The 11,914-nt window shown below is 45.7% G+C and overlaps 2 long non-coding RNA genes across 2 annotated transcripts; both read left to right on the forward strand.

The window, feature by feature from the left end:
- The first annotated feature begins 364 nt into the window (after positions 1-364).
- On the forward strand, positions 365-1,086 carry LOC125547525. The gene is made up of 2 exons (XR_007300699.1): positions 365-443; positions 543-1,086. It is a non-coding gene; the product is annotated as an uncharacterized LOC125547525 (long non-coding RNA).
- A 7,695-nt stretch (positions 1,087-8,781) lies between these two features.
- Positions 8,782-9,695, forward strand: LOC125547526. Its single transcript, XR_007300700.1, has 2 exons — positions 8,782-9,222; positions 9,351-9,695. It is a non-coding gene; the product is annotated as an uncharacterized LOC125547526 (long non-coding RNA).
- Positions 9,696-11,914: the final 2,219 nt, after the last annotated feature.

An 11,914-nucleotide genomic window follows, 5' to 3' on the forward strand; every position in this document is an offset into this window, starting at 1 on the left:
AGCAAAACTAAAATACGTAATTTCGGTGAGAAAATTCGACGGGAGAAACATGTATGGTAATTAAGCTGATAATGTTTGTGCCGACGAGATGCATGATTGGGATAGCCGATAATGTTGACTTCCCTGGTTCGTACAAGACAGAAGAGGACGATCTTTGTCCTCATTACCTGTTGCTGTCACGACTCAAGACTGCTGACCCAATTGGAGACTTTGACCCTTACGCGTCTACACGAATCTCCAAGAGCAAGAATATACTATAGCAAGCAATCCTGACTGTACTAGTAAGAGTGCGCGTAGGTACCCTGCCGTAGTGCCACCGTTCTCCCTATATATGTGAAACAACGCATGCATGCACGTTCTACTCCTCCTTTTTTCCTTGGTACGAAGGGCTGCGATCCTTGCTCTCGTATGTTGCTCCCTGTCATGCCTGGCGGCTGACCGAGGTAATTAGTAAATTGCATCTGGATCACCGGCAGCAGCGATGCATCTTCTTTACACGTATATGTCAGGGATGCTGATTCACTCTTCATGCATGGGTGCAGTTGCTCTTGACGGAGGCCGAGAACCAGGGACTCCTCCGTCGCCGGTGCACGGGCCAACAGTGGACACTCCAGGTCCTGGATTCCCTGTTCCTAGGATTCCTGGGCCATGTCCTTCAACCCCTATTCATACACCGCCGCCACCCGTTTATGGGAACCCAGTGACTCCAACTCCTTCAGTGCCCATTCCACCGCCGCCCATTCTGGTGCCCGGGAACCCGCTGGTGACTCTAATTCCTTCAGTCTCTACTCCTTACTGCCCCCATGCGGGTGACGGTGAGCACGCCATGTTATTCAATCCCTATTCCATGTGCCGCGAGTGCCGGATATGTCGGCACCGACACCAAACCGCAAGACACTGCAGCATCTTGTTAAGAACATCCGTTGATTACGCATGAAACACTTTCACTCCTATATCTATTGTGTGTTATCTGTTACGTATGATCAATGATGTTGCTAGTTAATTGAGGCTGTAATAGTTGCACTAATAAAAATATGACATCGCCTCATTGTAATCTTATAAATTCAGGTGTGATTCAACTTTTTGCGAAATATATATGGCATCCCAGTAAGTCCAGTCCAAAAGCTTTTCACATACTTTGTATGTTTTATTGTTTCTAGAATGTAAACCGATAACACCCTTACATTTGGTTTTCATTACTTTTAGTTGTTTTTACATCTATTTATTTATGTCTTTGCTTAACAAGATTAATGTGTCATCCCTATGTGAGAGATGTTGCAGATGCTTGTAGCAGCAGTTGCGGTGTGGCTACTTGCAATACCTGGTGGCCAGACTACAATAGTGTGCTTGCAGCATACGTCGGTGGTGGTGACTGACGGCGTGCTTGCAGCTGTGGGCTTTGGTGTTCTTTTTTGGAGCACCTGTTCTCTTTGGTTGATGAAAAAGAGAGGCGAGGGGATAGAGATGCGACCTAGAAGACACGGGGGCATATGGCAGATAGCCAAGACAGTTAACGCTTACGTATAATCAGACACCCAATTTTAATCGTTTGGCGCTGCCATCCCCAAAGGTGAATCGGTCCATTTCAAAAAAAAAAGTTGAATCGGTTGGCTACTCGACTGTTCATCTCAGTACCATAGAGGCCTCCCAATATTTTCCCTCTCATCACTGTGGTCCGATTGTCTCCATCAGCCAAATCCCATGCGTGGATCCGGCCACAACGGGGTTCTGCTGCACCGGAACAGCTTGTGTGACGGTGGCGTGGCGTGGCGTTCTTTCATATGTGTCGTTGGTGCTCCTAGATTTTTTTTCCAACCGGGCTCTCACCCCTTTCCATTAATTTTTCAATCAACGGAAATACAACAGTTTGTAGCCAAATCTGTCTAGCAGTACAACCACCACACCTAACATAATGAAGCAAAACGCCCAGAGCGCAGATGAAACCGAAAGGGGAGAGCGAGTTGGCGCATCGTCAGGAAACCCACCGCAGGATGATTCTGGAACGAACCATCCACCATGGGACGAAAACCTGACGACACAAACAGCCATAGCTCAATCTAAGAACCCAAAAAGTCCCAGGATAATGCAAGCTGGAACATTACTGTAACTAAACGGAGTATAACTAGGAGACAAAAGACCCAGCAGGCATCCAACCCCAGTGGGAGATGACTAAGCAAAAGACTTCATCATCCAATCTGGATCCCCTCATTGTCTCCTAAGAGGAGCCTGCCTCGAGGAAACGATCTGTCCGCCAGAGCAGCAGCCGCATGTGCTAGCCTCTTCACTCCGGCCTGAAGCTTCTCCCTATCTTCTCCCTTAAGCAGACCTGCCCAGTACAACAAAGAATGAACAGGAAGTGAAGACAGCCTCTAAAGGCGAACGAACAGTATGATTATCAAAGGTAACTTTATTGCGGAGTATCCAAATCCCCCAGCATATCGCAGCAATAATCATCATATAAAAATGATTTCCGCCTGGAAAGAACTTATAGAGCCAAGCGAAACTTTGCCAAAGCGAGCGGGGGCAACATGACGCCCCAGCCGTCATGCCCAGCACCCCCCAAACTGAACGGGCAAGCGAGCATGTGAAAAACAAATGATTCGCTATTTCCATGTTAGTGCAAAAGGAGCACATGGGATTCCCAGGCCAGTTCCTCGCACGCATATTGTCACGAGTAAGAACTGCATTCTGGAACAACTGCCAAAGAAAGATCTTAATTTTCAGAGGAATAGATGCTTTCCACACCATCTTATAATTAGGGCCTGATAGATCTTTTTCCAACCATTTGTATAATGATTTAGTAGTAAATTTCCCTTTGTAATTTCCCTTTGTTGCCCCAGGCCCACAGAACTTTATCTGAGGAGGTGTTCAACGAGAGTTTTCTAGCTTCCGTAACCATCCAGTCCCACTGTTCTCCCAACACCCCAACCAATCTACGCCTAAAGCCAAGGACATAATTATTTGCCACCCAGGATGCAACAGTGCAATCCTGCTCCTGACATGTACCAAACAAATCAGGAAAGTGATTTTTTAACACAATATTCTCGATCCACTGGTCATGCCAGACCCTAGCAAGGTTTCCACTCTCGATCACAATTTTTCTACCCGCCATATATGAGTCCTTGACTTTCATAATCGCTTTCCAACAGGGGGAATCTGAAAAGCGACTCTGTACGTTAGCCACAGTTTTGTTCCTGAGGTAGCGAGCTTTGACTATACGTTGCCAAAGCCCATCTCTCGTATCTAATTTCCACCACCACTTAGCTAATAAGGCAACATTTTGCTTATGGAGATCTTTAATACCTAGCCCTCCTATTTTTTTCGATCGGCAAACTCTTGATCACTTAACCATATGGTAACCACGTTTCTTATTTTTTCTCCTCCAAAAGAAACGTCTACGATGTTTATCAAGCTTCTCAATGAAAGTCTTATTGAAAAGGAACATTGACATGAGGAAGGAGGGAATTCCATCCAAACTAGATCCTAACAGCGTCAATCTGGCTCCAGAAGATGCCGCATAAGCTACCCAGGCATCAAGCTTTTTGATAATTTTACCATCAAGGAAGTCCAGATCCGCATTCCTGAGAGCAGAATATGTAACGGGGACTCCCAGATATTTCATAGGCAGAGTGCCCACTTGACAACCAAACATATTAGCATAAACCAAGTCAGTATCATTATCTCCCCCGATACTGAAAATCTCACTCTTTTCAAAGTTAATCTTAAGCCCTGACATAAGTTCGAAAAGATATAGCAAGAGTTTGATATTAACAGCTTTGTCAATGTCATGCTCAAAACAAAGAACCGTGTCATCTGCATACTGGAGGATACTAACACCATTTTCAATAAGATCAGCAGCTAATCCTTTAATGAGACCATTCTTTTGAGCAGCGAGAACCATTTTGGTCAAGCAATCAGCCGCAATATTGAACAAGAAAGGAGAGTGAGGATCCCCCTGCCTCACCCCCTTGGCACTTTGGATGTACGGTCCCACCTCGTCGTTAATCTTGACACTAATCGTGCCATCTTTTAGGATTTGAGAGACCCATCCACACCACTTAGAGTTAAAACCACGCTTCTTATGACAATCAAGCAAGAATTCCCAATTGACTTTATCGTAAGCTTTCTCGAAATCAAGTTTAAGGACCACTCCCACTTGTTTTTTGACATGGGTATAGTGCAGAATTTCGTGGAGGGATAGGATTCCATCCACTATGTGTTTCCCCTTAATAAAAGCATTTTGCTGGATACTAAACAGTTTATGCACATATTTGCTAGCCCTAATATCCATAGCTTTGGTGAGCAGTTTGTAAGGGCAACGGAGAAGACAAATAGGTCTATACTGCCGAATACTTTTAGCATCTGACGACTTAGGCAACAAAGTAATGATGCCATAGTTAAGTCTTCGAACATCTAGCTTGCCTGCATGAAACCATTCGAACAAGCATAGGAGATCACTGGCCACCACCTCCCAGCAGTGTTGATAAAATTCAGCAGGAATATCATCTGGACCAGGGGCACGGTTAGATTTCATGTCGAACAGAGCATTTTTTATTTCCTCCAACGAGAAAGGACGGGTCAAGTCCTCGTTGTCCGCTGGAGAAATCAACTCGTCCTGAGACCACAAAGTGGCATCAATCTGACACATGTTGCCAGGAGCCGGACCAAACAGGGTTTTATAATACTCAGTGGCATGGGCAAGTAAATTTTTAGTACCTTCAATAAGAGTGGACCCACACTCCAGGGAAATCATGGAATTTTTTCTACGACGACCATTCGCCACTTTATGAAAAAAATCAGTGTTGTTGTCCCCTTTCAATAACCACCTCTCATTAGAGAGTTGATGCCAGTGGAGTTCTTCTTCCACGTACATATTATTCAGCTCAACTAGAATATCCAACTTCCTAGTATAAGCGTCCCCGCATAAACCATCAGTTTCTTCCAGTTTCTCAACCTCCTGCAATTCAAGCTTAATAATGTTCTTCCTAATCTTGTTATGACCAAACAAATTGGAGCCCCAGCCCTTAAAGAATTTCTTAATTCTCTTAAGCTTAATATTCAAGGAATCGATGGGGTTTAAAGTATACACTGGCTTAGTCCAAATCTCAGCAACCAGAGGGAGAAAGTCTGGATTACTGAGCCAGGCGTTATCAAACTTAAAGCATCTGCTACCCGGCGATCTAGATGAGGCATTCCCACCATCAACCAACAAAGGATTGTGGTCTGATATTTCTTTTGTCAACTTATAAACAGAAGCGAGAGGATATAAATCTTCCCAGTCAGGAGACATGAGAACTCTATCAAGTTTTTCTAGAGTCGGGTTTTTTTGTTTATTGGACCAGGTGTAACAACCACTAGTCATATAAATCTCTCTCAACCCAAGCAGGTGTATAACGGAGTTGAACACATCCGAGAAATGGGACATAGATGTTTTTTTGTTTTTTCCCCACAATGTCTAATGATATTAAAATCTCCCCCAACTAGATACAGAATGTTTGTACTGTGACACATAGATGACAGTTCCGCAATGAATTCAGGTTTCTGTTCATCATGTGCCACACCATAAACAATCATCAAAGCCCAGCTACAGTTCTTGCTCTTATCGAACAGGGTCAACTGTAGGATGTATTTACCACACTTGGTCATAAGGATATCAAACTTATCCTTGCTAATACCACACAGGATGCCACCTGATTTCCCCCTAGAGGGATTCCACTCCCAACGAAATTTATGATTCGGATCAATCTGTCTGAAAAATGCAGGATTATATACCTTCTTCATAGTCTCTTGAAGGCCAATGAAATCTAAAGCATTGACATTGATCATGTCAATCAGGCAGGTGGACATACCTTTTTTTCCCACTCCTCTACAATTCCAAAAAACCCCTTTCATTTGTATCTTTCAGGTTTTCCTCTCGCTCTGGTAGGTCTGCCAGGATCCATAGCAGCCCTACCCATCTCGTTATTATGTTGACTTCTAGTCACAGGTCTACTGGACTTGTTAGGGGATATAACTATCACCGATTTCCTGCGATGATTTTTCTTTCTTTTGTTTTTAGACTAAACCAGGATAAATGGTTCGTCCATATTTCCACTATCATCATCCCATGTTAAAGAGAGGGGCACATCATTACCCAATCCATCATTGACAGTTATTTTCTGTGAATTAGCATCAATTTTTTCATGCAACAAATTTCTAGAGATTTCTAATTCACGCAGGATATCAACAGTAACAAAGTCATCATCAAGGATTTGCACTCCCATCAGAGCACCATGCAATATAATAGCAGAATCAGATAAGGCAGAGAATTGATTTTTTGACTCAGACATATCCATACCTTCCAAATTACGCTTCCTCATTCTGTTTGCCGCCACATTCTCCACCCTCTCCAGCTTCTGCTTCTGTCTGTGTGGAACTTCCTTTTCACAACTCATGCAGTCATGGATTGGTGATCCGGAAGGAGATTCAACTGTATAGACACTACAGTTTTCTCCCCCTTCCACAGTTCCCTCCTCAAGAGGCATAATATGTGGAAGAGAAGGCCAAACCACATAGTCTGACAAAGGAGGAAAAGCATTCCCATAAGTACATTCATCACGATACACAAACAAAGGTGAGGGAGGAATAGGAGTAATCATCCCCCAAGCACCTTTATGTATGCTGTTCACATTGCTGTGATATTCATTTCTTTCATCTCTATCCAGATCTTCAGTCATTTTGTCACAGAAACTTTTATCAGATTGAGAGCCACAATAAGATATTTTTTCAGCTGCATGTTCTCTGGCCATAGTCTCAATCAGAAGCTCTGTGGTGTTACCTTCCTCACTATCCTCCTCTTCTTCACTCTCAACTACTGCAGGAAGCCTTTGTATTCCCTTATCATAGTTCTGGGGGGGGGGGGAATTACCAGTCATGGAAGCACTAGTCTCCCCCTGCCCCGTTGAAGAAGCAGGATATGAATCCATCCTTGCTTTCTTGGGGACAGAAGGTGATGCACTGCTGTCCACAGCAGTATAGGCTTGACTTTTCCCAGCACCCATAGTCACAACTTTTTCAACTTCATAAAATAAATCATATATTTGCTCTCCCAGCACTCCTTCAGCTGAAGGGGGGATTTTCTCAACATCTATGCAGCCAAGAAGAATTCTAGCATACTCTGGTTTATGCACAGTCGATTCATCCACCTCTAATGTAATCCCCACTAGAGCCCCGGCATAAGCCACATGTTCAGTGCACCTTTTCTCTATGGGAATGTTGCGAACCCTAACCCACGCTTTTTCCAGCATGCCTTTAGCTCCAATCGAAGCGGTCCAAGGAGTAATGCATACCACAATATTCCCCTCTTTCAGCGGCAAGCGTTTCCCATAACAGCATGCTCTCTCAACTTCACTAGCATTAGGAAATCGCATCACATATTGAGCAGGGCCAATAGAGCGGGCAGTACAACGCCATTTCTTTTTCCCAGGTTTTTTTGGCAAATATAGCATTAAATTCCTGCTCAATATCCTTAACAGTAGCATCCCCTTCAACTACAGTAATCACCACATTATTGGTTTTTTCCACACTATGCTTAGCTGCACACATATCAGGTATATAAAAGAAACCCTGACCAGGAGATTGAAAACCACACATGAAGGGGGTACACTCCCAAGGCCTCAGAACTTGGCAAAGTTGAGCCATATGACCTAGTTTGTTGCACTTATCACAGCGAATGGTAGGGCAACGAGGAGCGAAATGACCTGGGAGGGAGCAATTGATGCAGAGCTCGGTGTTGCCCTTGGTCGCCACATGCCCAGATGTTGGTGGTGGAGGTGGTTCCTTGGCGCCTGCCATCTTCTCCTTGCTCGAATCACTCATGGCCTGAGCAGCAGCTTCCCATCTGTCCGCAACTTCACCACCACCAGATCTCGAATTTCCCGACGTCGCCGATGGCGGATCTGGCCGCTGCCATACCATATGACGAGACTGGTTTGGCAGCGGAGCCTTGCGACCGCCACCGAATCCACCCCGCGCAGTGTTGTCGCGCCATCCGCCAGATCTCCCCCCGCCACGGTCACCCATCACGGTGCGCGGCACGCTCCCTGCCCGCTCAGCCCCAGCAACTTGGGCGAAGGATCGAACGTCGCCGCCGGCCTTGCCCCTCCACCAGCCAAAGGAATCAGGAGGGGATGGATTGGGGATGCAAACCCTAGGACGCTCCCATAGGTGCTTGAAGAGAGGAGCGAGGTGTGCGTCTCGCGTAGTTGGGGTAGGTGGGGAAAGTGAAGCAGCTCCCCTCGCCTCCTCCGCACTAGAAGGCTCCACGCCAGATCCGGTGCTGGGTCCCGCCTGGCGGTCAGGTGGCCATGGAGAAGTTCCCACGCGTCCTGCCGCCATTAGCGGATGGTTGGTGAGGTACGGGGCCACCCCGGGCCGGTCCACGCTCGCCTGAATCTTTGTACGCCCCTCGTGCACCGCGCCATGGACCTTGCACGTCTCCGGAGATCGCGCCCGAATGTCGCCGACGTCGATGAACTCCCCCGCCCGGAGAAAATGTCGCCGACGTCGATGAACTCCCCCGCCCGGAGAAAATGCGCATCCACCGTGACTCCGCGGTCATCGATCAGAATAATACGGAGAGCATCCCGCCGGAGCACCAGCTCGCCGTCATAGAACGTGAGCGAGCGCAGCTGCAGATCGGCAGCCTACAAAACACGCCATCTCTCGTCAGGTGTGTCGTCCTGTGTGTCGCGTGAGCACGACGCGCGGTGCGCCATCTCCGGTGCTCCTAGATGGGGACGGAGGAGGGGCGGTACGACAATGCTCGCAGCCAGGTGGTGGCACGCCCATGCTCCGGCCATCAGTGGTCAGCGTGTTGTGTGTCGCCTCCTTCCATGGTATCGTGGACTCAAACGCACAGCTGGAGCTAGTCTCCGGCAGTTACTATCGTCAGAAAGAAATTTTTGTCCAAATGCTGACCGAGGGTCGATGACTTTGACCATGGGAGTCGTCGTAGCTCTCCATCAAAAGGAATCTTCCGCGCAGGAGCTAAGCAAGCAGTGAACTTACAACCTTCTCTGCGCATGTATATATAAACTACTGAGGTTATGCTCCTAACGGAAGGCAAACTGGCCGCTTGCACAAGTCTGTGGCACTCTTCATCTCCTGCCATGGCACGTTCCTTGGCAATCCTCGTTATCATATTCATATGCTGCTCCGTGCCATGCTCAATGGCCAAACAAGGTTAGTACTTAGTAGTTAATCAGGTTAATGCATGTTTCGTGCACTAGCTCTTATATTCTAGGCCCGGGTTCATCCAAGCATTAGCACTTGTATAGTCGTATATAAATTTATGGTGCGCATATACGTAGTTCATCTAGATGGAAGCCGTCCGAGTTTTGGTCCTCCGTCACCGCAGGGTGCGAACTCGCATGGCTGTGTTATTAAATGCAATAACGGGCGTCCAGACACCACATCTCCGACGACGGCAGCCCTTACACCGCACCGCAAGACCCTGCAGCAGGCTATTCTAGATTGATATGTGTATATATGACACATGCAAGTGTTCCGCTAGAGTCTTGGAAAGTTTACCATTGACTATTGCGTACACTTTTTGTCAGGGGTGTCTGGAAATGATTACGAAGATGGTGTATGCCAGTAAATAAATATGAGGATGGTTGTACTGTTTTTATATATTATATAATTGTGAACTCTAATTAATCAGTGTATTGCATGAATAAACTGTCTATTTAGTGCTCCAAAATCCATATAGTAGGAAGCCATATGGAATATGGAGCCAAGTGCAGATTTTTGGTCCCCGAGCTCCAAAAAAATTAAAAAGCATATTTGAAAGTTTCAGAAAAATCTGAAAAAAATCCATGGAACTCATGTGTGTTCCCATGAACATGTGGAATTTCGTTTAAAAATATTGCGATGTGTAGGCTGAAAAAACAATTCCGGCCCAACAACAAAATAAAGGGACCATTTGTGAAGTATGTATTTGCAACCCAATTGACCGGGACGACTTTGAACATTGCTAGAACCAAAACAGAATCTGCCTACCAATCTGGTCCTAACCACCCCCTATAAAAAAAAAGCAACCCACAATCGAAGAGCACAGCCATATATACTCATTGATTGAGCAGCTCTGGACAGGATCGATCATGGCGCACTCTTCTTCCTTGGTATGCTGTTCCTTGGCAAGCTCAGCGGCGGCTCAAGGTACGAGAGTGGTTCCGGCTACGCCTTGCTTCCCATATGCATGCACACGTACTTCCAGTTTACCGAATCCTGATTATTTGCAGGTGCTCCTCGCGGAAACCGTGTGCAGGGTGCTGCTCAGCGATGTGATGCCCACTAGCTCGTTCTGAATTCAATATAGGATCGACATGTCTAATTTGTCTTAGTCACGGATTCCGCTTTTGCATGAACTCAGAAAGCAGGTTATGGTACTCTCGGATCACCGTAAGTCAGCTGGCAGTTCTGCACTTGTTTTCACACTCGAAAGATTTCCTTTTTCCTAATGCAACCACCAGCTGGCTTATGGTTATTAGAGAGTATTACGGACTAGCCCATAAGGACGAACTAGGGAGGAAGTCCCTAGCCGAGGGGTTTTTCACCCAAATATAATTCTCTTGAAATTTCTTGAACTTTCAACGAGCTTTTCGGAATCTTCCGAAACTTTCCATAGAATAAAACTTTTCCGGACACATATCATACATTTCTGGAATTCCTGAAACTCTTATGAGAACATCCGAAACACTCCTGGAACTATTTGAAACACTTTCCGTGCTCATTATCCGATTTTCTAGTTCTCATAAATATTACTAGTCGCTAAGTGTGCTATCCTACAGGTTCGGAAATAAGTGGACATGACCTAGAACACTTTCGGGTCAATAGTTACTAGTGGGGTCCTGACATGCTTGTTAACTCTCACATATATACGAAATTCCCGAGCGAACCTTTTGTTCCCGAATACCATTTCCTTTGCTTCGTGATACTTTACTGTCGGTACTAGAACAGGTAGATCTCGGGTATGGGGCCCGAGCTGTGGATCTTGGGTCGATGGGTAACAGGAGACAATATTTACCCAGGTTCGGGCCCTCTAGAAGAGCTAAAACCCTATGTCCTGCTCTGGTTGTATTGATGACGATGTATCAAGTACAGGCTTCATCTACCTCAAGATCATATATTATGTCCTAACCCTAAGGTGAATAATGAATGTATCTCTACGGACTAAACCCCTCATCTTATATAGGCACTGGGGTACCTAAGGTTACACATGGTCGGTTGCTTGCTAGAGAAACGCATGCCAATAGCCGAAGCAATCCTTGGTGTACACGCTAAGTCTCCGGTAGAGTCCATCTTCACCATGCCAGGAATCGAGATTTCCGGAGTCCTTCCTTATGAGATTGGTGGTCCATAAGCTCACCCATCTTATAAGATCCCTTAGTCTAGGACACCATCAGCAGGATCGCCACGGCTGATGTCACTTTTGATCTACATGCAGGCTATTAGGATACTAATAGTATCTCCTGTAATTTGGTTAGGGTTACACCGCAGCCTTTTGCTGCTTGGCTTCCTACTGAGCCTTTTGCTGACAGTATTCTGGACTAAGGGGTACCAAACTAGTTGTCCCGCCGAGATCTGCCGGTTTTATTGACTCTATTATAGTATCATCATTATCTCCTTTTGCACAGGTAAAAGTGACCCATGAATACCCGAGGTGAGATACTATCAATCCGGTAGGAGGTACAAGCAAGTCTCCAATCTATGCACCTGCACAAATAATCAAACACTTACACCCAACGCGATAAATGGGTTGTCAATTCCTTCACGGTAAATTGCAAAGGTAAGATCTGATAGAGATAGGTATAAAAGATTGCTAAAATGTCAAAAGAAATAAAAATAAATAAATTGTAGCAAGATATTTTTG

The sequence above is a fragment of the Triticum urartu genome, chromosome 3, assembly GCF_003073215.2.
Source record: "Triticum urartu cultivar G1812 chromosome 3, Tu2.1, whole genome shotgun sequence".
NCBI classification, from domain to species: Eukaryota; Viridiplantae; Streptophyta; class Magnoliopsida; order Poales; family Poaceae; genus Triticum; species Triticum urartu.